Here is a 25,412-nt window from a genome sequence, read left to right on the forward strand (position 1 = left end):
AATTTGTTTATCCTGATCATCTGCAAGCACCTCTAAATCCAGTTATTTCACAGAGCTCCAGCAGTCTTCCCTTAGCTCAAAGATATAATTTGAAAATCTTTTCTCAAAAATACATGATCTGAAACAAATCAAGAGTCCTCTCTGTGAACCCCTCCCAAGACATAATATATTTTTGCAAAGGCATTAAAGCAAAACAATAACTTCATAAATGACAGAACTTAAAATGACATGGTTACAGAATTGAGAGTACTACAATTGACAAAGGAGTTTGCTTTCTTAAGATGACAAAATTACAAATGCAAATATATTAAAACTCATAACTTCTAGAATTTCTACTTTTTAAAAAATTTATTTAATTGTTCAAGTACAGTTTTCTGTCTTTTACTCCCATCCCAGCCCACCCCCCCATAGAATATCTACTTTAACAATAAAAATGTGCATACAAATTGCACATACTATTTCTTTTTTATTGTATATATTTTAAAATTTTATTTATTTTTAGAGAGGGGAAGGGAAAGAGAGAAATACCAATGTGTGGTTGCCTCTTAAGCGCCCCCTACTGGGGACCTGGCCTGCAACCAGGCATGTGCCCTGATTGGGGATTGAACTGGCAACCCTTTGGTTGATAGGGCAGCACTCAATCCACTGAGCCACACCAGCCAGGGCAATTAATATTTCTTTATTTGACAAAGCTTACCATGTACTTTAAGTATATTAAATAGGCCCAATTAGTTCCAAAACTTCTCTTTTATAAAAGAGGGAGGTCAAATACTTGAGGTATTCCAGGGTCCCACTGGAATAACCTAAAGTCATTTCTTAATTAAAACGTCTCTTACAATTTGAACTTTTGGAGGGCTGTCAAAGAAACAACTAAAGTATAATAACAAACTTTTTGTAAAACAACACTTTTTTATACTAACTTTAAAAGACAGTAATTAAACTTAAAACCGGTTTTCATGTCAAATAATTTGTCCAGACCACAGGATCCTGTGTAACTCATGTGTTTACTTTCTTTAGGTCAATAAAATATTTCACCCTAATTATGCCACTTAGAGGCAGAAAACACACCACATGTAATACACAAATAAACACGTTACATACAGCTCACACAAATAAAGACTGTATATGTAAAGCACAGGATTCTCTCATTTGCCTGTCTTTTTGCTTCTTCCTTCTACCTAATCCTTCAACTTACATAGACCCTTTGCAATTTTTTCTAGTCCCTTTTAGGGATTTCGCATTTTAATGCATTCAGGAATTAGAACAATTTACTTTTAATTCCATTTCCCTCAAAATATATTGCCATGATTTATACCTTTTATTACCGAAGCCATATATTTTTTCAACTTAAAACATAAATGAGAGGTTTTCTTAGGCTCCGTCGAGAAAGAAATGCCAATCAGCCATAAAATAGGCAATAAAGAGCTTTATTGGGGTTTGTGCACCCGAGCGAGGTTACCCAGGACTGTAGAGACCGGGAGAAGTCACACCCAAGCAGGGAATGTCGTGGGGTTTTATTTTCGTTGGCTCCCTGTGGGAGCTGGGGATTGGTGCCCTCTGAACAAAGCAGCAATACAGCATTGGTGGTCTCTTTCTCGGACTCAGGTTACTGTGAGGATGTCCGTCTTGGCAAAGTAGAGCCTGAGCTTCCTCCTATCCCCACCCACCCTAACAATAAGTAATTAGCATTCTTTAGGTTGAACAATTCATGAATGCTTCAAAAATCTTACCCCGTTTATCAGACTTTAGCCAAAAAATTCTAATTATTCTAAAGTGCAATCTAAGGTGCTCCTTTCCAAAACAGAAACAAAGACAAAAACTAAAGAAAAGGCAAAATTCAAGAAAGGACTAGGACTAGGTTTAGAATCTTATTTCCTTTCCACTTAACCTTACCCTCTAACTGCCATAATTTGTTTCAACTGTTTCTTCCTTTTCCTCCATGCAGGCCCTCTGCAAAGGCCCAGGGGAGAGTTGGGGGCATCCCTTCAATACTGGTACACCACCCTGGGGTCACCCCTGCCATTTCGAGGATTACCCCCTGGCCTCCTCCACCCGGCACACTATCACATGTGGTCTACCCCACAAGAGTATTTTCCAGAATATCCTGTTCATGTTGCCAATTGTAGCACAAGAGCTCCAAACCAGGGGGCTGCTTAAGTGTTTGTGATATTCTGAGAAAAAAACCACCCGGAGGGCTAACAGATGTGGGCCTGCCATTTACTGATCACACTGCAGGGAACTTTACTGACAGCAGTGAATCTGTGAGAGAAGACCTCACCTCCTCCAGTCTGAGAGGCTCACTATAAAGGGTCCCAGACAATCGCAACGTGGGTCTAGTTTACAAAAACCTATGTGTGGCCTGGAGCTACATTACATCAGTGTGCACGTGTAGCAGGAAAAGACCAAGAAGCAGTCACGGGACAAGAATCTGCTCTCAGAGGAGATGAGGGAGTTACAATCCATTCCCATTCCCAAACAATACACGTTCCTTTGTAGTGGCCTGCCCAGGAGGGAAGCTAGCCACTGAATCAATAGGATGAATGTAATGGCTAATAGCCTGCCCAGGAGGGGGCTCGAACCTGAGTCAACAGGATCAGGGAGAGCAAGTAACTAAGTAACTGGGAAGTAAGGACAAAGAATTTCGTATTAACTCCTATCCGCAGTTCTGCTTTCTTGCTTCTGTAAGCTGCTTCCTGCTTTAGCGCCAGAAGTAATGGTCTGAGTGGCAGACCACCCCTCACCATATATAAACAATTGTTGCCCACTGGTCGGGGCGCAGAATTTGGAGACTGACTCCTCTGGGTCCACGCGCGTAAAATAAAAATCCACTCCGTACACCCGAAAGCAGCTGAGTTGTTTTCTGTAACATTTTGGTTCCGAGAATGACTCACACAAGCAGGCCTATTTTTTTTTTTTTTGCCTCCGGTGAAGGCGGTGGGGGAATGACCGAGAGGGAGTCCGGGGCCGAAGAGAAGCGTTCGCCCAGGTGATTTCGGGTCCCGGACACCCGGGACTCTGTGGAAGTCATCCTCCAGACCGCTCTTCGGCCCCGGGCAGGCGGGGTGCGAACTGGAACTATCCAGACCTGGAAAGGCGCCAATCAGTAAGTTCCCCAGGGACCAGAGCCGGAGACCAGGCCCACCCCTTGGGGTGGAAGGAGAGACTGATCACCTCTCAGGCAGGCAATTAGCCATTAAGTCCTCTGGAGGCCAATTGGCCATCTGGAAGGGGAAATGTATCCCCATCTGGGCAGTCCTCCTCGGGCGGGACTGTATAAACTCTCGGATGTTTGTCTGTGTGTTTGTGGGAGTGACTGTGTTTGTGGCTCCATGGGTGACAAACCTACGGAGCAAGAGTGCGCCCCAACCTGCGGTTCCTCGGTCTGTCATATGGCATAACGGCTGGGAGTTTAACCTAGATTCTACAGGAGCAGCCTTAGCTAAGACAAGACCCAAGCTCCTCCAGAGAGGGGATGCCAGGCGGGCAAAAAGAAAACCCCTTCCCTTTGTTTGTCTGTGCAGTTCTGGGAGGATCACCATGGGCGGGGGACCTTCCACTGTGTCAGACTGCATGCTGCAAAACTCTGACTGATTCCGGGGCCAGGAACCGAGCATGGATGGTAGTCAGTTAGAGGTCTTTTGCACCCCTGAGTAGCAAAACATTTGGAATAGGCTGGCCCCCTGAAGGAACACTGAACTTAGGTATAATTAGGTCAGTCCACCTCATAGTGACAGGCAAGCCAGGACACCCCAATCAGTATGTTTATATAGACCGCTGGCAGGAATTAGTGCAGGACATGCCATCAGTGTTCAGGTCAGAAGCCTAAGACAGTAGGAAAGGCTGGCGGTAGGTGAAAAGTGGCGCAATCCAGTGTTTTAGTCACCTGGACAAGAGAAACACACCCTCCCCACCCCATTTTCAAAGGAGAGCCAGAAGAGGAGCCGCCTATCAGTCTGCCTCCCCTATGTGTTCTGGAAACTCTCGGCCAGACCACGGGAAGCAAAGACCCTTATCTGCGACCTAGATTCCAGCTCCTGATGGTCTCTGGCGGCAGAGTAGAGACCCTGTACAAAGGGGTCAGCCTCTCCAAAATATGCCCCAGTATAACAGAGCAGTCGCCAAGCGAGGCGGCAGGGAGTAAATGTTACATTCGAAGAGCGAGTAACCAAATGTCCAGGCACTTAGAGCATTTAGATGTTATTTATTGGCCAAACTTTTAACCTGCGCAGGGGCGAACTTCCCCAACTGTGACCGGAGTCACCGTAGCTCCTCAGAGCTACAATATGGAAGTCGCGCCTGGCTTACAGACTAAAGGGTTTTTATAGAATACTGCAAGCAAGCAATATACAGAAGCAGATGTGGCTGTTAGCGATTGGTGCCATTGAACAATAGCCTCCTTACTCATTGGTGGGACCCTCTTGTTGGAAGGCAGAACATATTTTTCTTTTTTTTTTCCTCCTACTGGCCTTCCACATTCTCCTTATCTAGCTTCATGCCTGACTGGCCTTGTACACTGACTACATTCTGGGGTGGGGGCCTAACTATATCCTGTTGGAATTTCTACTTGCAGCTGGCTCTTATCGTAGCTGGCTCCTACATTCCCCCCTTCTCTAGCTGATTAGTCAAACCCTTGACTGCTGCTCCTCCTGTGGCAAAATGGTGTATGCTTCATACGGGTTCCTTGCGTGCCACCTGCCATCATCACATAGCTTCTCTCCAAAAAATTTTGAAAAGTCTACTTTCAAGGTTATCTGGAGTCGACCCTGTTGGCCCCAACTGGTATTGGAGGCCAGTACTGTTCCATCTGCAGCCCTGATCAGTACCCATTCTTGGACTTCCATCCCTTCTCCAATTAGGGGACTGAGGAATACTAGGATTCTCAGGACTTGGAGAACTTTACCCGCAAGGGCTCTCCTGGAACCGGCTGGACGTTCCATTTTTCACCGTCACCAGGCGGGGGGGCTAGCTTGATGTGGGCGAGGTGTATCCAATAGGGTTTCTCTGCCACCCGGACAGCCGAGGGCGTGCTTAGCAATACCTGGTACGGCCCAGTCCAGCGAGGTTCTAAATTTCCCCTCCGGTGGTTCAGGATCCACACCCACTGTCCAGGTTCCGGAGCTCCTGTTTCTTGCTCCCTGGGATTTCTCTCCTGCTGGAGAGCCCTCACTTCACGGCGGATGTTCTGCAGAGCCTGCAAGGACTTGAGGAAATTAGAGTTAGCTAGTTCTAATTCCTCGGTGGTGAGTTTGGGTACCAGGGGAATGGGTTGTCCAAACATAATTTCATATGGTGCCCAAGTCTTGACATAGGGGGTACACCTTACCCTAAAGAGGGCGAAAGGGAGCAGCTCAATCCAGTTCCCGCCGGTCTCCTCCCTCAATTTCATCAAAGTTTCCTTTAGGGTCCTGTTCATTCTTTCTACCTGTCTTGAACTTTGGGGTCTATATATACAATGGAGTTTCCAATTAATCCCTAATCTAGCGGCAAGCTCCTGTGAAATTTTGGACACAAAAGCTGGCCCGTTATCTGATCCTATAGCCAGAGGGATCCCATACTGAGGGATAATTTCCCTCAGCAATATCTTGCAGACTATTGAGGCAGTTTCCCCCCTCGTAGGAAAAGCTTCCACCCACCCTGAGTAAGTGTCTACTAACACTAAGAGGTATCTATACCTGGATGTGCACTTGGTCATTTCAGTAAAATCTATTTCCCATAGTTCTCCTGGGAATTTTCCTCTATACCTAATGAGTGAAGGCAACTTCCTAGTTTGAGTATTCACCTTAGCACAAGCCTGACACCTCGCAGTTATCGAGTGAACTGTGTCTCTGAAACCTAACCCTAGGTAATATTTTCTGACCAGCTTGTCCAGCTTATTCTGACCTAGGTGGGTGCTGGTATGAATATCCTGTATCACCTTTCCTAACACACCCTGGGGTAAGAATATTCTAGAGTCCGGCAGAACAATCCACCCAGCTTGATTTTTACTTCCTCCTAGCTTTTCCCCGAGTTGTTCCTCCTGTGATTAACTATTAGGAGGGGTTCTGAGATTCCTTTCTCTTTCTGGAATCATATAAAGGACAATGGACGAAGGTCTCATCTTCTTATAACTACTTCAGGCTGGACATGGACGTCGTCCTACCTACCCTTGGGTCAGGGGTACCCTGAAAGAGGAGGAGGTGGGTGCAGCACAGAGGGAGTCCTTCCTGCAAGGGGAAGGACCTTACAGGGTCCTGGTCAGTTGGCTGTCACCAGGAAGTCGCAGGCTTAGTGTCCAAAGGCTGGCATTACTGGACCGTTGGCCTTCTCATCAGGTCATATTCTGGAGGTGACAGATTAGGCAGGTCATAGGCATACGGCCTATGTAAACAGAAGAACACACAGATTAATTCACACAATAATTCCCAAACCAGTTGCTGTGCCTGTGAGACTGTCTTTTGGGATGACATTCTATTGCAAGGTCCTTCCTGAAATGACATTTAACAGTGGCAATTTGACAGGTCCTTTGCACCTGTAAATTGTACATCTTTGGTGACATCACAAACCTGGTTTCAACTCTTAAATGAAAATTAAGACAGTTAGCTACGCCATTCTGATATCTAATACTGAGCATAGTGATTTTCCTTGAACTACAATTTTTCTCCTTAAGATCACCCTCACTGTTATTATAAGGACTACTTTAGGTCCTATTTTTGATTTTGACTGTTTATTTGCATAAACACATCAAGAGCAGCCTGGACCACTTATGATCTTCAAGTCCGCTTTGCTGGAACTTACACAGGGAACCTTCAGATTGACTTCTCAGTCCACCCCTCGGGGCACAGAAGCAGAGCCACACATCCTCCATCTGGCTTCGCCTGTACCAGTCATTTCACTCAAATCCTTGAGCCTCTATTGTGCCTACAGGTTCCTTTTAGCCATCTTTCAGGAGGGCAACCTTCGTTCCTTCCCCAGAAAGACTGGCACGAAACCGCACAACCAACCAAAGTACCAGGCTTTTCTCGTGGGCTTTTGCTAGCTTCGCAAGTCAATCCCAGTTTCTCTGAGCTCTCTGGTAACGACCAGAACCCATACATGCCTCCTTCAGGCGTGACATTCCAGTCAAAGTCCTGGTTAACAAAACCACTATTAATGACTGGTCTTATTGGTTTTATGCAAAGAAACCTTATGTTATCATTTATTCCTTCAGAATGCCAAATTCTGGAGGGATCAGGTAGGGAGAAAAACACACAAAGCTTGAAGGAAAATCTTTCTCCTTCTAATACCCATCAAGATGCATTTCTATGCCTTAGACCTTCTATATTAACATCACATAATTTCTTTCCAAAACTTTTACATTTCCATTTATTTTTATAACTTCCCACAGACTTTCTACAGTATTTATAAACCTTTTCCTTATTTACTTTCTTACAGAGTATGAAGTTTCAACCTTTTCTAGAATCTTCAATTTCCTTTTCAGAGCAGATACAGAGCAAAATATGGAACAGAGTTTCAGAACAATATACAGGTAGAGGCATTCTCTTGCACCAATGTGTCCACTGGTGCCTCGCAGAGACATGCTCCTTCAGGCCCGGTCTCATGGCAGAGACATACTTCTTTGCCTCAGGTGGATACACCTATCAGCCCCAAATGACCCTTCCTGGGTCCTGGCTGGCAAAGCATTTTCCCCAACCAGATACAGGTGACCTTTCCTAGGTCTTACAATACAGGTTTCTGATCAGAAACAGAGTACATGTGAGAAATTTGCTCTCTTCCCACCAAATCAGAAAACAAGTAGTTGAGGTTTCCTTTACTCCAGGTTTAAGACTTTTATATTCTTTATATATATTTCTACTCACTTAGATTTACTTATCATTCTCTTTTAATTCTTGTTCCTTTCCTATACTGGGAAGGACTGTACCTAAACTCAGTATCGGTCAGCTTAAAGTCCCTAGATTTACAGGGATATTTTTTTACCTTTCTGAAGCTTAGACCTTGCAAACACACTATAAATCAGATGGTCAGCCTTGGACTTCAGTTCATGACCTTCAGAACTAGAGCTATTCTTATTAAAACCAGTTACACAGAGAATTTGACTGCTGCAGGGTCCACACAGCAGCAGCACACAGCTAAGCAGGTTTACAGAAGCAAGAAAGCAGGGCTGCTGATAGGGTAATGTTCTTTTGTTCTTACTCCTTAGTTACTTAGTTGCTCGACCCTCCTTATCTTAGTGGCTCAGCAAACGAACTCAGCCTCTCTGACTTATCTGGGCTTGTCTAAACAGGCCTCCAGCCACATCTCCCCCTTTTATCTATTCTGAGGATGGGAGGAGGTCTCCTGAAGATTTAGGGGCATTCCTAATTCTAAGCAGTGCCAGCGGCAACAAATCTGTCCAAGGTCATCCAGTCTCCTTCTCAGTGAATGATTTTTGATCTCTAGCCAGGGCCTCTCCGAGGGCAGTGGGAGTTTCTGAAGCCCTGTAGCAGTCTGGTCTGGGTCTAAGCCAGCTAGAGTTAGACCCTCAGCAGGCTGAGGGCTGTAGGTGCCTGCTAGTGGGCTTTCTCTTCCCCTTCAGATACAGATACAGAACAAAACTTAAAACACGGAGTTCCAAAAATAACACACAGGCATTAGGCTTTCCCGCAGCTGCCCCGAGCCCCGCCCAGGGGCTCCGATGTTTCCAATTACATAAGTCACCGGTGGAGGCCAGGGGCGGGGCCGCCCCGGGCGGACTTGCCTTGTCGCCGCCGCTTCCACGGGGCTAGGGACGGGAGGAACCAGACGAGGTTTTCATCCAAGAAGCCTTGGACTCACTGCCCTCCCTCACGGAGGGCGGGCTGCCAGCTCCCGGATCGACGCACGGCCGGATCGGCCCACGCCGCCACGGACACACGGAGGGGGCTCGGAGGCGGGCTCGGTGGCAGCGGGGCTTCAGCCCTGGATGCGGCCTGGCTGCACTCTCGGGGGGAACATCCCACACCAGTGGCACTTCTCGGAGAGACAAAACGGCGGCGTCTCTCGTTCCTTCAGCAAGGGGGGTGTATACCCTATAAGCCTCCATAAGTCTTTCTAGGAAGGCAGCAGGGGACTCCTCTAGTCCTTGTATGACCTCATTGACTTTGCTGAAGTTGGTGGGTTTCCTAGCTACTGCTTTTAGTCCCCTGAGTATTGGAGGAGCGCGTCCCTCCCCCCACCCAATCGGGTGGCTGAGAGGGGAGTATATCTTCTAGCTCCCTCCTCCCCGCTGCTGTGCTGCCCTCCTCTCCCATGACAGCTCTTGCAGCCTCTCTAATAATCCTGTCCCTTCCTTCTGAGGTAAAGGGGGTTTGCAAAATCTGCTGACAGTCATCCCACGTAGGCTGATGGGTTCTGAAAACAGTCTCTAACAGGGAAATCAAACCTTGCGGTTTCTCCGAAAACGGGGGGGTTTGATGTTTCCAATTATATAAATCACTAGTGGAAAAGGGAACATAGATCAGTCGGGGCGGTGCCCGTGGGGGTGCATCTGGTGCTGGCGGCACTTCCCTAAGTGGCAAAATGGCGGCACCGCCCTGGGGTGGTGCCCCTTCTCCTCCTCCGTACCTACTCCCTCCCCCGGTGTGCGGAGGACTCTGCACTCCCCCTCCCCCGGTGGTGTCGGGCCTGGGGTGAGGATAAGGTGGCGGGGCAGTAGGGGAAACTAAGAAATCCTCTGAGTCCCCTTGCAGAGGATATAGCCTTGGTTTTACCTTTTCTGGTTTAGTCTGCTGTGGCGAGCGCCCTAGTTCCCCTTTGGGTCGATTGACCTCACCCCGGGGCGCTGCCACACACACCGCTCGCCTCTGGAAATCAGAAAAGTTATTCAACAAACACTGGAGGGCAGTATCCGGCGTAGATCCTCCTTGTCCCATGCCGGAACCCTGAAAAGTCTCGTAAAGAAAAACAGAAAGGGCAACAAGTAGAATCAACACAAAACAAATAGGCAAACACTCTCTAGACACACACACAGGCGAACCGCGGTTCTCAGGCATACGTCTCGCAGCGCGGCGCAGCGCAAAACCAAATGCGACCTAGTCGCGGGAGCCTAGCTCCGATTCCCGAGAGCGTCCTCTCCTTGGGAATCCCTCGGGTGACCTGCCGGCAACGTCTCGCCTATTCACCTCGAGGCTCAAAAGGTCTAGACCACCGAAACCAAATGAGGATCCTCCCAACACTTACCGGGCCCGGCTGCCCTTTCAGTTCCCGGACGACGCTTCCCCTTCGGAAGCGAATCTCGCTGGGGCCTCCAAATGTTACATTCGAAGAGCGAGTAACCAAATGTCCAGGCACTTAGAGCATTTAGATGTTATTTATTGGCCAAACTTTTAACCTGCGCAGGGGCGAACTTCCCCAACTGTGACCGGAGTCACCGTAGCTCCTCAGAGCTACAATATGGAAGTCGCGCCTGGCTTACAGACTAAAGGGTTTTTATAGAATACTGCAAGCAAGCAATATACAGAAGCAGATGTGGCTGTTAGCGATTGGTGCCATTGAACAATAGCCTCCTTACTCATTGGTGGGACCCTCTTGTTGGAAGGCAGAACATATTTTTCTTTTTTTTTCCTCCTACTGGCCTTCCACATTCTCCTTATCTAGCTTCATGCCTGACTGGCCTTGTACACTGACTACATTCTGGGGTGGGGGCCTAACTATATCCTGTTGGAATTTCTACTTGCAGCTGGCTCTTATCGTAGCTGGCTCCTACAGTAAACCCACCCCCCCCCCCCAACTGGAGGGATGAGAGGCTGCGGAGGCCCACATGACCCCCTTCACCTGGCCCTGCTAAATGGGTCGCCAAGGAGACGAGCAGCACTACCCCAGCCACCCCAGCCAAGCCCCTGTGGTTGAGCCAGGAGCCCACTGTGAAGACCTCCTGGGCCTGTTCTGGCAGTCCCAGCAGTGGGTCCTTTGGGAAACTAGATACCTCCTGGAGCAGGGAGCCACCAGATAGCCTAAGAAAAGAAATAGACCAGCATACCAGTGCATGGAACAAGACCAGCGCGCCTACTGCAGAGAGAGGGGCTACTAGAAAAGACAGTGCCCCAAAAGAAAAAAGAAAAAGCCCACTGGTGGGCAACAAAGACCAGGGTTATGTTGAATCCACCAACCGCGAGAACAAATGTTGGAGACTTTCAGGGTTCCAAAGATGTTACTTTATTGACCAAGTTTAACCTGCACAGGGGTGAACTCTCAAACTGTCCAGTGACACAGTGCTCACAAGGGCTGCAAACGAGAGTCACACCCAGCACTTACAGCTAAGTCCTTATATAGAGGCAAGCAAGCAAGCATTACACAGATGATGTGGCAGTTAGCTATTGGCTTACAGAGCCCTCGAGCGGGAACAGGGTGGTGTCTGTCTCAACTGAAAGGAAAATTTTGAAGCTAAACAGATTGCAGTAAACTTACAGGATGTTTGCTAGGGACGCAGGCTCCTTAGGGCTGAGACTGTTTTTCTTGTTCCCCACATTCCCCCGTTTTCTTTGGGGGTATGTCAAACCCTTGACTCTTTTTCATTTGGGATGATCAGGGGTCCTAGGATGGGGGCTAGGAAGGAGAGAAGAGTGTCCTGCCACTAGGAGGACGCTCCTGTCCTGGCCCTGGGCCATTGTCTGTCTTTAAGTCTATTTATGCATTGTAAGTTTTCTTCAACTAAGCCACTTTCATTAACAAAATAGTAACACTTTTCTCCTAGGAATATATAGGTCCCTCCTGTTCTTGGATTTAGAGCATTTATGAGGTTTCTTTTCTCATCATTTTTCTCCTCCTGTGATTAACTATTAGGAGGGGTTCTGAGATTCCTTTCTCCTTCTGGAATCATATAAAGGACAATGGACGAAGGTCTCATCTTCTTATAACTACTTCAGGCTGGACATGGACGTTGTCCTACCTACCCTTGGGTCAGTGGTACCCTGAAAGAGGAGGAGGGGGGTGCAGCATGGAGGGAGTCCTTCCTGCAAGGGGAAGGACTTTACAGGGTCCCGGTCAGTTGGCTGTCACCAGGAAGTTGCAGGCTTGGTGTCTAAAAGCTGGCATTACTGGACTGTTGGCCTTCTGGTCAGGTCATATTCTGGAGGTGACAGATTAGGCAGGTCATAGGCATACGGCCTATGTAAACAGAAGAATATACAGGTTAATTTACACAATAATCCCCAAAACAGTTGCTGTGCCTGTGAGACTGTCTTTTGAGTTGACATTCCATTGCAAGGTCTTTCTTGAAATGACATTTAACAGTGGCAATTTGACAGGTCCTTTGCACCTGTAAATTGTACATCTTTGGTGACATCACAAACCTGCTTTCAACTCTTAAATGAAAATAAGACAGTTTTAAGACAGTTAGCTGCGCCATTCTGATATCCAATACTGAGCATAGTGATTTTCCTAGAACTATAATTTTTTTTTTCTCCTTAAGATTACCCTCACTGTTATTACTGGGACTACTTTAGGCCCCACTTTTGATTTTGACTGTTCATTTGCATAAATACATCAAGAGCAGCCTGGATCACTTGTGATCTTTAAGTCCTCTTTGCTGGAACTCACACAGGGAACCTTCAGATTGACTTTTCAGTCCACCCCTTGGGGCACAGAAGCAGAGCCACACATCCGCCATCTGACTTCGCCTGTACCAGTCATTTCACTCAAATCCTTGAGCCTCTATTGTGCCTATAGGTTCCTTTTAGCCCTCTTTCAGGAAGGCAACCTTCATTCCTTCCCCGGAAAGACTGGCATGAACCGCACAATCAACCAAAGTACCAGGTTTTTCTCATGGGCTTTTGCTAGCTTCACAGGTCAATCCCAGTTCCTCTGAGTTCTCTGGTAACTACCAGAACCCATATATGCCTCCTTCAGGCGTGACATTCCAGTCAAAGTCCTGGTTAATAAAACTACTATTAATGACTGGTCTTACTGGTTTTATGCAAAGAAACCTTACGTTATTATTTATTCCTTCAGAATGCCAAATTCTGGAGGGATCAGGTAGGGAGGAAAACACAAAGCTTGAAGGAAAATCTTTCTCCTAATACCCATCAAGATGCTTCTCTATGCCTTATACCTTCTATTACTAACACTACATAATTTCTTTCTAAAACTTTCACATTTCCATTTATTTTTATAATTTTCTACAGACTTTCTATAATATTTGCAAACTTTCTATAGCCTTTTTACCCATCTAGATTTATCCATAATTCTCTTTTAATCCTTGTTCCTTTCCCACACTGGGAAGGACTGTACTTAAACTCAGTATCTGGCAGCTAAAAGTCCCTAGATTCGCAGGGACATTTTCACCTTTCTGAAGCTTAGACTTTGCAACACCCTATAAATCAGATGGTCAGCCTTGGACCTCAGTTCATGACCTTCAAAACTAGAGCCATTCCTATCAAAACCAGTTACACAGAGAATCTGACTGCTGCAGGGTCCACACAGCAGCAGTACACAGCTAAGCAGGTTTACAGAAGCAAGAAAGCAAGGCTACTGATAGGGTGATGTTCTTTTGTTCTCACTTCTTAGTTACTTAGTTGTTTACCCCTCTTTATCTTAGTGGCTCAGCAAATGAACCCAGTCTCCCTGACTTGTCTGGGCTTGTCTAAACAGGTCTCTTGCTATATCTCCCCCCTTTATCTATTCTGAGGATGGGAGGAGGTCTCCTGAAGACTTAGGGGCATTCCTAATTCTAAGCAGTGCCAGCAGCAGCAAATCTGTCCAAGGTCATCCAGTCTCCTCAGTGAATGATTTTTGATCTCTAGCCAGGGCCTCTCCAAGGGGAGTGGGAGTTTCTGAAGCTCTGTGGCAGCCTGGTCTGAGTCTAAGCCAGCTAGGCTGAGGGCTGTAGGTGCCTGCCAGTGGGCTTTTTCTCTTCCCTTTCAGATACAGATACAGAACAAAATTTAAAACACAGAGTTCTGAAAATAACACACAGGCATTAGGCTTTCCCGCAGCTGCCCTGAGCCCCACCCAGGGGCTCACCGGTGGAGGCGAGGGGCGGGGGCCAGGAGCCTGGCAGACTCGCCTTGTCCCAGCGGCTCCGCGGGGCATGGGGTGGGGCTGGGCGCCAGGCGGAACTCCCGTTGTCACAGTGGCTCCGAGGGGCTAGGGGCAGGAAGAACGAGAGGGGGTTTTCATCCAAGAAGTTGGACTCGCCGCCCTCCCTTGCAGAGGGCCGGCTGCGAGCTCGCGAATGGACGCACAGCCCGATCGGCCCACGCTGCGGACACATGGAGGAGGCGCGGAGGCGGGCGCAAGGCGGGCGCGGTGGCAGCGGGGCTTCGGCCCTGGCTGCACCCGTGGGGGGCGCATCCCACACCAGCAGCACTTCCCAGAGAGACAAAATGGTGGCGTCTCTCATCCCTCCAGCAAGGTGGGTGTCACTCCTGCTCCGTAGGTTTTTTTTTTTTCCACCTGCGGAGCTACAAGCACAGTCACTATTACAAACACACAGACAAACATTCAAACAAATAACACAGTTCCACGAATACACGGATCATCAGACGCGCCCAGCACACAAACAGACAAAACGCAGTGCAGCGCGGCGCGGGGGAAGGGAAACCTAATGTAACCAGTCACAATCCAAATTACCAAAACCAAATTTCAGAGTTCGGCGTCCCGCCTCTGAAAGTTCCTGAGTGGGTCACAGGCAGCGTTCCACCTACCACCTCAGGATTATTCTCTCTAGAGCACCAAAACCAAAAGGGGGATCCCCACCAAATACTTATTCAACCCGGGCTACCGTCCAGTCTCCGATCCGAAGTTCCACTGAGGGAAATCTCGGTGGGTCCTCCAAATGTTGAATCCACCAACCGCGCGAACAAATGTCAGAGACTTTCAGGGTTCCAAAGATGTTACTTTATTGACCAAGTTTAACCTGCACAGGGGTGAACTCTCAAAGTGTCCAGTGACACAGTGCTTACAAGGGCTGAAAACGAGAGTCACACCCAGCGCTTACAGCTAAGTCCTTATATAGAGGCAAGCAAGCAAGCATTACACAGATGATGTGGCAGTTAGCTATTGGCTTACAGAGCCCTTGAGCGGGAACAGGGTGGTGTCTGTCTCAACTGAAAGGAAAATTTTGAAGCTAAACAGATTGCAATAAACTTACAGGATGTTTGCTAGGGACGCAGGCTCCTTGGGGATGAGACTGTTTTTCTTGTTCCCAACAGGTTACAGCACCTACAGTCCTCAGCCTACCTGGCTTACACCCAGACCAGACTGCCACAGGGCTTTAGAAACTCTCCCACTCCCCTCATTGAGGCCCTGGCCAGAGATCTAAAATCATTCACCAAGAAGGAGACTGACCCAGTGTTACTGAGATGTGTAGATGATTCCTTTCAGCTACACCAACCTGAGACCAGTGCTGGGAAGGACCTTGCCAGCTGTTCGAACTGCTAACCAAGACAGGGTACCAAGTGTCCTTAAAGAAGGGGCACAGATCAAAACAGAGTGGGCACAACAAGCTGGAGGACAGGAAACTGCTGAGGAGAATTGGAAGTTTCCAGATGGGAAAATGTATATCCCCCAGGGGCAAGCCAGCAATCTAGTGAGGCAGTGCCACAGCCTCACTCATATGGGCAAGACGTCTCTAGAAAACCTGCTAAAAAGGTACCTTTACTTCTCTAACCTGGCTGCACTCTGTGCCTCTGCGGCAATGCAGTGTGTTACGTGTGCCCAGAACAATGCGGCAAGGCACCCAGGGATAAAGTCAGGAATACAGCACTCAAGGAGGCAGCCATTTCAGGACTTGCAAGTGGACTTTACTGAAGTCAGACCAAGTCGGGGGTATAAGTACCTCTTAGTCATCATCTGCACCTTTTCTGGGTGGGTAGAAGCCTTCCCCACCAGGACTGAGAAAAGCCGAGAAGTCACCCAGGCCCTGATGAGGGAAACCATCCCAAGGTACAGATTGTCCCTGACTATTGGGAGTGACAATGGTCCGACTCTCATCTCAAACATAATACAGGAGGTAACAAGGCTCCTCCATATCACATGGAAATTGCACACTGCATACTGACCCCAGAGCTTGGGAAAGGTAGAGCACATGAACTGGACTCTCATGGAAACTCTAACAAAGTTCCACAAGGAGACTGGACAGCCTTGGACTGACTTGCTGCCACTGGCACTACTTAGGGTTAGGAATGGCCCTAACCCTTCAGGCTATACCCCATATGAGTTAGTCTTTAGGAGACCTCCTCCCATCCTCAGAATAGATAAAGGGGGACCCCAGACCTCCCATAGTGATATTGCCTTCTGGGGATGTGAGGCCCACTATGGCTTCTCCCGCCCTGCAGATGGGAGAAGTCTCCACCATGGATTCCCAGCCTCTGTGAGTGGGCTCTGCTCACCTGCTACACCAGGGACCTTGGGGGCCTCTGGGGCCTCCTTAGCTCTGGAGACCGGAGCCAGAGCCTCGGGGCTGCCAACACAGGTGGGTGAAACTAGTGCCTCGGGGCTGCCAACACAGGTGGGCGAAACTAGAGTCAGCACTCCAACACAGGTGCTGCCATTTTGGGTAAAATGGATGAGCCATGGGAGTGCCCCACCATGGAAGACAGACCATTCATGGGCGTCGCCATCTTGGGCAACCCCGTGTGCATCGGTGCCGCCATCTTGGAACTGGATAAGGCTTATGAGTTGTATACTGCTGCTGTGTGGACACTGCAGCAGTCAGGTTCTCTGCGTAGCTGGTTCTGATAGGAACGGCTCTGGTTTTGAAGGTCATGAACTGAAGTCGAAGGCTGACCATCTGATTTATAGGGTGTTTGCAAGGTCTAAGCTTCCGAAAGGTGCAAAATGTCCCTGCGAATCTAGGGACTTTTAGTAGAAGATGCCTATAGTGCTAGGGACTTTGAGCTGCCAGATACTGAGTTCAAGTGCAGTCCTTCCCAGTGTGGGAAAAGAACAGAGATTAAAAGTGAATTATAAATAAATCTGGATAGGTGAAAAGGCTATAAAAGGTTTGTGAATATTACAAAAAGTCTGTGAAAAGCTATAAAAATAAATGAAAATGTAAAAATTTTAAAAAATTATATAATATTAATAATGATGTAATTATGTAATGTAATTACATTACATAATGTAATTATGTATTATGTAATTACATTACATAATGTAATTATGTATTATGTAATTGCATTACATAATGTAATTATGTATTATGTAATTACATTATGCATTATGTAATTACATTACATAATGTAATTATGATTTGCCTTGATGTGTTCCTTCTTGGGTCCAACTTCTTTGGGACTCTCTGAGCTTCCTGGATTTCCTGGAAGTCTATTTCCTTTGCCAGACTGGGAAAGTTCTCCTTTATTATTTGTTCAAATAAGTTTTCCACTCATAGCTGTTTCTTTTCCCCTTCTGGTACCCCTATAATTCAGATGTTGGAATGTTTAAAGATGTCTTGGATGTTCCTAAGCCTCTCCTCAATTTTTTGAATTCTTGTCACTTCACATTTTTCGGTTTGGTCATTTCTTGCTTCCTTCTGGTCCACTCCCTTTATTTGAGTCCCAGTTTCCTTTCCACCACCCTTGGTTTCCTGTGCATTTCCCTTCATTTCAATTAGTTTAGCCTTCATATGTTCCTCTAATTTGTGACTAAAATCAACCAGTTCTGTGAGCATCCTGATCACCAGTGTTTTGAACTGTGCATTTGAGAGGTTGGCTATTTCTTGGTTGCTTAGAGTTATTGGCCCTGGGGTTTTGAGTTCTTCTTGAGCCATGTTTTGGACTGTTCATGCCTGTTATGTATGAGGAGCGGAGCCCTAGGTGTTCACCAGGGCGGGGCAACGCAGTTGCTGGGTTGTGAGGCTGTATGTGGGGGCAGGGTCAAAGAGGAACAATGGTGGCCCCCTCTGCTGCCTCCCGCCGCTGTTGGGGCCTGCATGGCCTGTCTCACTGCTCACTCATCTGCTGGTTTATTTGCATGAGAATGTATGACCACAGTTAGCCTGCCCCGCACCCTCACTGGGTCCGCGCTGCTAACCAGGCTGCCTGCGTGCCTGGGTTGAGGGATCTTTTTTTGCCAGACCCTGCTTCGCTGCTGGCTCCACCCCTCTTACTGGTCTGGTTGAATGGTTCGTTGTTGTCGGACTTCCGTATAGTTCAATTTTCTGTTCTTTGACTGTGTCTTTATTTACTAAACTTTTGTTGTATTGAAGCTTGGTTGTGGGAGAAGGCACAGTGTTTCCACCTACACCTCCATCTTGACGGAAGTCCTAAAAAAATTTTTCTTTTATCTGTGCTCTTCCTAGAAGCTTTTAATTTCCAAATCAATATATCCTTTCCACTCATTCATTCAGTTTAGTTTTAGAGCTGGTGTTTTCTAATTTTGCACTAAAAATTAATTTAGGCACCAAAAGAAAACTGCATTTTGGCCATTTTAAGTTCATATCATTTTCAGTTAAATCTTCCCATTTCTAGGACTTTCGCCAAGATGGAGGTGTAGGTGGAAACACTGTGCCTTCTCCCACAACCAAGTTTGAATACAACAAAGGTTTAGTAAACAAAGACACAGCCAAAGAACAGAAAATTGAACTATACGGAAGTCTGACAACAACAAACCGTTCAACCGGACCAGTAAGAGGGGCGGAGCCAGTAGCGGAGCAGGGTCGGGCAGGAAAGATCCCCAGACCCCAGGTGCCCAGGCAGCTGGGGTAGCAGAGCGGACCCAGTGAGGGCATGGGACAGCAGGTTGACCTCGGTCACACATTCTCACGCAGATAAACCAGCAGAGGAGTGAGCAGTGAGACAGGCCATGCAGGCCCCAGCAGCGGACCCACTGAGGGTGCAAGGCGGTAGGCTGATTGCGGTCGCACATTGGAGCGCAGTGGGATGGACCACGCAGGCCCCAGTGGCGGGAGGCAACAGAGGAGACCGTCATTGCTCCCCTTCTGACCCCGCCCCCACATACAGCCTCACAACCCAGCAACTGCGTTGCCCCGCCCTGGTGAACACCTAGGGCTCCGCTCCTCATACATAACAGGCATGAACAGTCCAAAACATGGCTCAAGAAGAACTCAAAACCCCAGGGCCAATAACTCTAAGCAACCAAGAAATAGCCAACCTCTCAAATGCACAGTTCAAAACACTGGTGATCAGGATGCTCACAGAACTGGTTGATTTTAGTCACAAATTAGAGGAACATATGAAGGCTAAACTAATTGAAATGAAGGGAAATGCACAGGAAACCAAGGGTGGTGGAAAGGAAACTGGGACTCAAATAAAGGGAGTGGACCAGAAGGAAGCAAGAAATGACCAAACTGAAAAATGTGAAGTGACAAGAATTCAAAAAATTGAGGAGAGGCTTAGGAACATCCAAGACATCTTTAAACATTCCAACATCTGAATTATAGGGGTACCAGAATGGGGAAGGGAACAGCCACGAATGGAAAACTTATTTGAACAAATAATAAAGGAGAACTTTCCCAGTCTGGCAAAGGAAATTAGACTTTCAGGAAATCCAGGAAGCTCAGAGAGTCCCAAAGAAGTTGGACCCAAGAAGGAACACACCAAGGCACATCAGAATTACATTAGCCAAGATTAACATGAAGGAGAGAATCCTAGAAGCAGCAAGAGAGAAGGGGACAGTCACCTACAAAGGAGTTCCAATCAGACTGTCAGCTGATTTCTCAAAAGAGACCTTACAGGCAAGAAGGGGCTGGAAAGAAGTATTCCAAGTCATGAAATCCAAAGACCTACAGCCAAGATTGCTTTATCCAGCAAAGCTTTCATTTAGAATGGAAAGGCAGATAAAGTGCTTCTCAGATAAGATCAAGTTCAAGGAGTTCATCATCACCAAGCCCTTATTATATGAAATGTTAAAGGGACTTATATAAGAAAAAGAAGATGAAAAATATGAACAATGAAAGGACAGCAAACTCACAGTTATCAACAACCCCACCTAAAACAAAAGCAAACCAAGAGGACAGCTAGATTATGAGCAGAACCACAGAAATGAAGAACACATGGAGGCTTAGCAACAGGGGAGTGGGAGGAGAAGAGGCGGGGCAGAAGGTACAGAAAATAGCATAGACAGTAGGTAGAAAATAGATAGGGGGGAGGGCAAGAATAGTAGGGGAAATATAGAGCCTAAAGAACTTGAGTCACGTGGTTATAAACTAAGGGGGGGGGGAGAATGGTGGGGGAGAGGGTGTGTAGGGTGGAAGGGAATGAAAGGGGGAATAGAACAACTGTAATGGTATAATCAATAAAATATATTTAAAAAATTAAACCTAGTAAATTAATCTAGAAGCATCCCATTTAGCAACTAGAAAGGTGCTGCTGTCATTGTATGTCTGTGATATAGTATTTTCCTATAAGCCAGCCCAACAACTGCTGGACTAGCTGCCTGCTGAGTGGCCCAGCACCAAGGAAGACAAGAGTCACACAAGGTAACTATTCTTTCAGAGGTCATTTGTATAGTTTGCTATTCACTCAGCTTTTACTGAATGCAGGTTTACTCAAGGTAGAACTTCAAAATACATGAATATCCTCCTCACACTCTAACAATCTAGGAGACTTAAAACATACACTGCACAATCAATGCAGGATAATGAACCTGAGTCCCAGAGTCACAGTCTGTACATCCAGAAGACAGCATGGTGGCCAAAGAAGTTGTCAGTGTCTTGCAAGGAAGAATCTCCAGAGCCAGGTCAGCAGCAGGGCAGATGAAGTCCTCATTCCACAGGGCAGGGCCTCCGGTGGCTGATGCCAAAGGAAATCAGTGTGGTGTGGAGCGGCACTCTGGTGTATGGAGCTCCACTGTCGCAGCAGCGGTCTGGGGCCTGCCTCAGTTATAGCCTTAAGTGTGGTGTGCTCCACCATTCTAGATCCTTTGATAAGGGTCTTGGCACCCCTGATGGTGAGTGGGAAATTTCCCCAGAAGCCTATCTATAGGTGGTCCTGCTCTGCAGACATGGATGTTCAGATCACATCTTAGTTGTGTCTCCTTGCCAGATGTGTCTAGTGTGACTTAGCTAACCTCCCTCTGGAACCAAAGTGTCATGGCTGATTGGCAGCCGTCTTTGGTTGGTATGAGTGACTCCACTTTGTTTTACGTACTTTATGCTATCTTCACCAAAGCAATGCCATTTTATTGGTCCCGCTCCTCACAGGTGCTCCAAGGAGTTGTACAAAATGAGAGGATTTTACAGGAAAAAGGGTGAAGCAAGGCAGATATTAGCAAAAGCAAAAAAATTATTGGGGGGCTAGAACATCTTTTCTTTGGTGGATGAGGAGGGGAAGAGTTTTTATTATATACATTGCCTCTTCTTTCTATAGGAGATGAAGAGGGCCTATGTGACAGCTTACTCAAGCTTGGCCAGAAAAATTCCTGGCTGGTTAAAGTTACTTAAGATTACATTTTTGGAAGAGATTAAAACTGCTTAAATCTAGGTTTGGTATGGGTTTTCACAACAGTGGTGATATTTTGGGCCTTGGGGTTTTTTAAAAAATAATTCTAAAGACTGCAAAACCTTTTGTTTTCATTTGTTGTCTTAAGTCTATTGATGTAAGAAATGTCCAAAGCTGTAAAGAATTTTTAGGCTTTTATGTGAGCCAAACTGATGACACTTGATGGGTAGCAAAATCTCAACAGACTGAGAAAATGCTCCAGAAAATTTACAACTTATTTTATACATCACACTCAAAGGGGAAGACATAAAGGGGTTACATGGAATCCACTGTTGGTATATTAGGGAGGCAGAAAAAAATCAAGTTGGGAAAGTCTCTGAAATTGGATAAAAAGTGAAACAGATTGACCCATGGGTCTTTTACATTGAGGGATACAGGGTAGTTAACAATGCTGGGAAACAAGATAACGAGGACTGGTTTCATGTTCTCTGCTCTGGTGGGGGATTGTACCCTGAGGGGTCTAGAAAAAAGGAGATTACCTGGACATTCCAGAGATATGTTATGGTAGATACAAAAAGACAACAGACAGGCTCAATTAATATCAAGACTGACTTTTGTCTGAAAAATACCAACCTAGGATGGTAGGGCCGACCATGACTTGATTTTGGTTATGAAGTTTTAATTTCAGGCCATTCTATATGGTTGATTTAGGTTTTTTAGCTTGAAAGGCCCACCATGCAGGGCTCCCTTTGTTACAGAACAGACCGGGGTGGGGGGGCAGCGTGCAATTATGGGCCCATCCAGGGATGCCAAAACTGTTACAGAACACATACACACATACAGGGCCAAGGGGGAATATGATACACTGTTACCAAAAGGACCCCCCAGGTTCGTTATGTCCTCCACCTTATAGGAAAGACGTCTCTCAATACCAGAGATTTGTGAAAAGGAAAGGAAATGCTATACAGACTTAAAGTAGTGACCTAACGACTTCATTAAAATATCTAAATCCTTTTTAGATACCCTCAGATGCCCACAGTGCTTCCTTTTCCCCTTGCCCTAATTTGGGGTACTGTAACTCCAGAAAAAAGCAAATGTCTATGTTTCAGGCCATTGGCACCATCAGCTATGTTGCCCTCCAGGCAGGATCTCCAATTAATCCAAAGGCATGTGGTACCCTCTCATGGCCTATTGCAAGAGTTCTTTCGCCCTTCTTCCAGGCAAAGTCTCTCGTGCTTCCCAATCCACATGGCCAAAGGGAGCACCCCAAAGCCACATGGTCCTCTTCTACAAAAGCTGCAGGAGTCTGTACTCTGGTGAAACCTCGTGGATTTGTTCGGCAAAACTGTGAGGGGGTCTCTACTCTGGCAAAGCCATGTGGTTCCCTTTCTCTCACATGGCTGCGGGGGTCCCCACTCTGCCAGAAGCACGCGGCTCTCCCTGCACTGCCACAGCTGTGTGATTCTCTCCCCTACCAAAGCTGCACGTGGCTCTCTCCTCACATGGGCTCCGAGTCTGAGTTTAGATCCCTGTGCCAGTCCTTCTCTGCAGCCCCATTTCTAACTCCTCCCACAATCAGCTACACTTGCCAGCACTCCCATATCCATCCAGCTTTACCGGGCAGCCATTGTTGAAAGGTTTTCTTAGGCTCCACCGAGAAAGAAATGCCAATCAGCCAAAAAGTCAGGCAATAAAGAGCTTTATTGGGGTTTGTGCAGCAAGGTTCCCCAGTCCGCAGAGTGAGGCCAGGGAAGTCGCACCCAAGCAGGGAATGTCATGGGGTTTTATTTTTGTTGGTTCCCTGTGGGAGCTGGGGATTGGTGGCCTCTGAACAAAGCAGCAATATAGCATTGGTGGTCTCTTCCTCGGACTCAGGCTGCTATGCAATGTCCTGCCCTTCTGGCTCTCTGATTGGACCTTAGCCATCTTTTCTGGGTGCCATTTTGATTGTCCGCCATCTTGACTGTGGTCCGTGGGCCATCTTGATTGTAGTCCAGGTTTTCTTACCCTGCCCACCCTAACATTCCGACCTCTTTGATAGGATAAGGAGTGTAGTGTTGGATCTGGCTACTTCCTGCTGTCAGGGGGGTGTAGAGGGGAGAGGCTAGAGGTCGGCTGTTTCTAGTTTGCCAGGGAGGGGAAAGTAGGTTTATGTCTGAGGCAACATCTGGTTAAAGGTAACCCAGGAAGCTTTGTGAATTCTTTCCTGGAGGAATCTCAGGAAACAGGGGCCAAGCATTAATAGTATGCAGATTATTATGACTGGCCCTAGGACCAGGTCCAGGGTGGTGAAAAATAGGGAATGCCACCATGGGATTATTGTTTTGAGAATGGTGGGGTCTCAGCGTAATATCTCCCTGAGGTTCTGTAGGGTATTAACATCTCTTCTACTACGCCGCTCTCATTCACGTAGAAGCAGCACTGTTCCTGCAGGAAGAGACATGTCCCCCCTCTTTCAGCTGTTAGGTCTAGAGCTCTGCGGTTCTGGAGGGCAACCTAGACTACCAAGGTCATCTGTCTCTGCAAAGATGCTAGAGAGGTGGCATAGGCATCAAGGGCCTGCTCCAACTCAGCCCGTAACTGGTGAGTAGCTTGGAGACTGTGCATTAGTTCAGCACTGCCTACCCCAGCTGCTGCCAGGGTTGTGGTGAAGGTTAGACCTGCTAACACGGGCAGGAAGATGGCTCATTTTTCTTTATGCCTGGTTAGTTTATTTCTGAGCTCTCCTTTTCCATAATGCATAAGATGTGGGGTCAGCACAGTCGGGAAGCAGGGGAAGGCCAAGGAGGAATTTATGGTCTGCAGCATTGTTCCACTGCACCAGAAAAACGTACCTGGGGGGCTGGTAGTGGTTTCTGATATCTGCACAGTCTAGTTGCATGAGGAAGTGCCTGCAGTACTGTAACATACTTTGGGACTGTTCATTATGTTTTGAAAGAGAAGTGTATCTTTTAGGAAAAAAGGTGTCGGGGAGTCCGTGACCTTGAGGGGAGTGGGTATGGAAACTGCCACAAAGGGGACCAGTCAAGAAAAGCACACAGGAAACCATCGGTGATGTTTCCTATGTCAGTGATATTGAAGAGTTGAATTCCTTGGTGTATGAGGCTTAGCCAAGAAAAGGAGGCACTCTGTTTTCTTTTTTGGATCTGTGTTTGCAAGGACTGTTCATGTGTTAATATGGTATCAGTTAATAGGGTTGTATTCCATGGTCCTAGAACAAGAGTTTGGTATATTTCAATGGAACTCTGGAGATACAAATGTCAGAGGCTTTGGTATAGTTTTCCCTTCACTCCCTGTTCCCATCTGGAGTCCCATGGGTCATAAATGGTAAAGTGCCATGGCTGGAGAGTTCTCCATTTACGGTATTTGCAATAGCAGTAGGGGCAGCCCCCATTAGTGTCTGGTCAGAGTTCGCACTTACCATCCGTCCGATAATAGAGGAAGCAGAGAGTGTGCCATCTGTACGGGGCAGTCCTGCCATCTAGCCCTCTAAAGCTACTTTTGGGAGCAGAGAGAAGGATGGATGTAGAGCAACCAGAGGGAGGGCAGTCCGCAGAAGTGACAGGGTGAAAATTTACCTGTCCGTGTTTGCCATATGTTTCACGTTCAAAGAAACTCCAAATGTATTTGGTTTGTAGGTTAGGAGGGGGTTTTGGCAGGGATGGGTAAGCAAGAAGGAGAAGAAGGATTTGTAGAGACCCCATTGGGAGAACCTGGTGTTCAAGTAAAGCAGACTCCGGTATCTCCTATGAGCTGCGCTGACCACTCTCTTGAGGCAGGGGCCAGCTTAAGGTGGGAGGGGCGGACCCACACTGGCTGACCCACCAGTTTCACTGCTGTGGGGGTGGTTAGAATAACAGTATGAGGCCCCATCCACTTGGGCTGGAGCGATCCATGTCAGAGCTCTTTGAGTAATACCTGGTCTCCAGGCTGTAGGAGAGTGACTGGGCCTGTCTCCAGACACCCTGCCACCCCCCCACCCCAACTCCACCAGAGGAAGAACTCTGTCTGAGTGTTCACAAAGAAGATGCCGGAGGAGAGAGAGATAGGGCAGATAGGAGGCCAGAGGAGGAGTATATA

At 47.2% G+C, this 25,412-nt stretch overlaps 1 long non-coding RNA gene across 1 annotated transcript; it reads right to left on the bottom strand.

Moving 5' to 3' along the window:
- Positions 1 to 3,224: 3,224 nt before the first annotated feature.
- On the bottom strand, positions 3,225 to 24,349 carry LOC118978968 (uncharacterized). Its single transcript, XR_005064815.1, has 3 exons — positions 24,339 to 24,349; positions 13,138 to 13,140; positions 3,225 to 3,293 (listed from the first exon to the last, which is right to left on the bottom strand). It is a non-coding gene; the product is annotated as an uncharacterized LOC118978968 (long non-coding RNA).
- Positions 24,350 to 25,412: the final 1,063 nt, after the last annotated feature.

The sequence above is a fragment of the Sturnira hondurensis genome, unplaced genomic scaffold (assembly GCF_014824575.4).
Source record: "Sturnira hondurensis isolate 20B ecotype Veracruz unplaced genomic scaffold, ASM1482457v3 Scaffold0022201, whole genome shotgun sequence".
NCBI lineage: Eukaryota > Metazoa > Chordata > Mammalia > Chiroptera > Phyllostomidae > Sturnira > Sturnira hondurensis.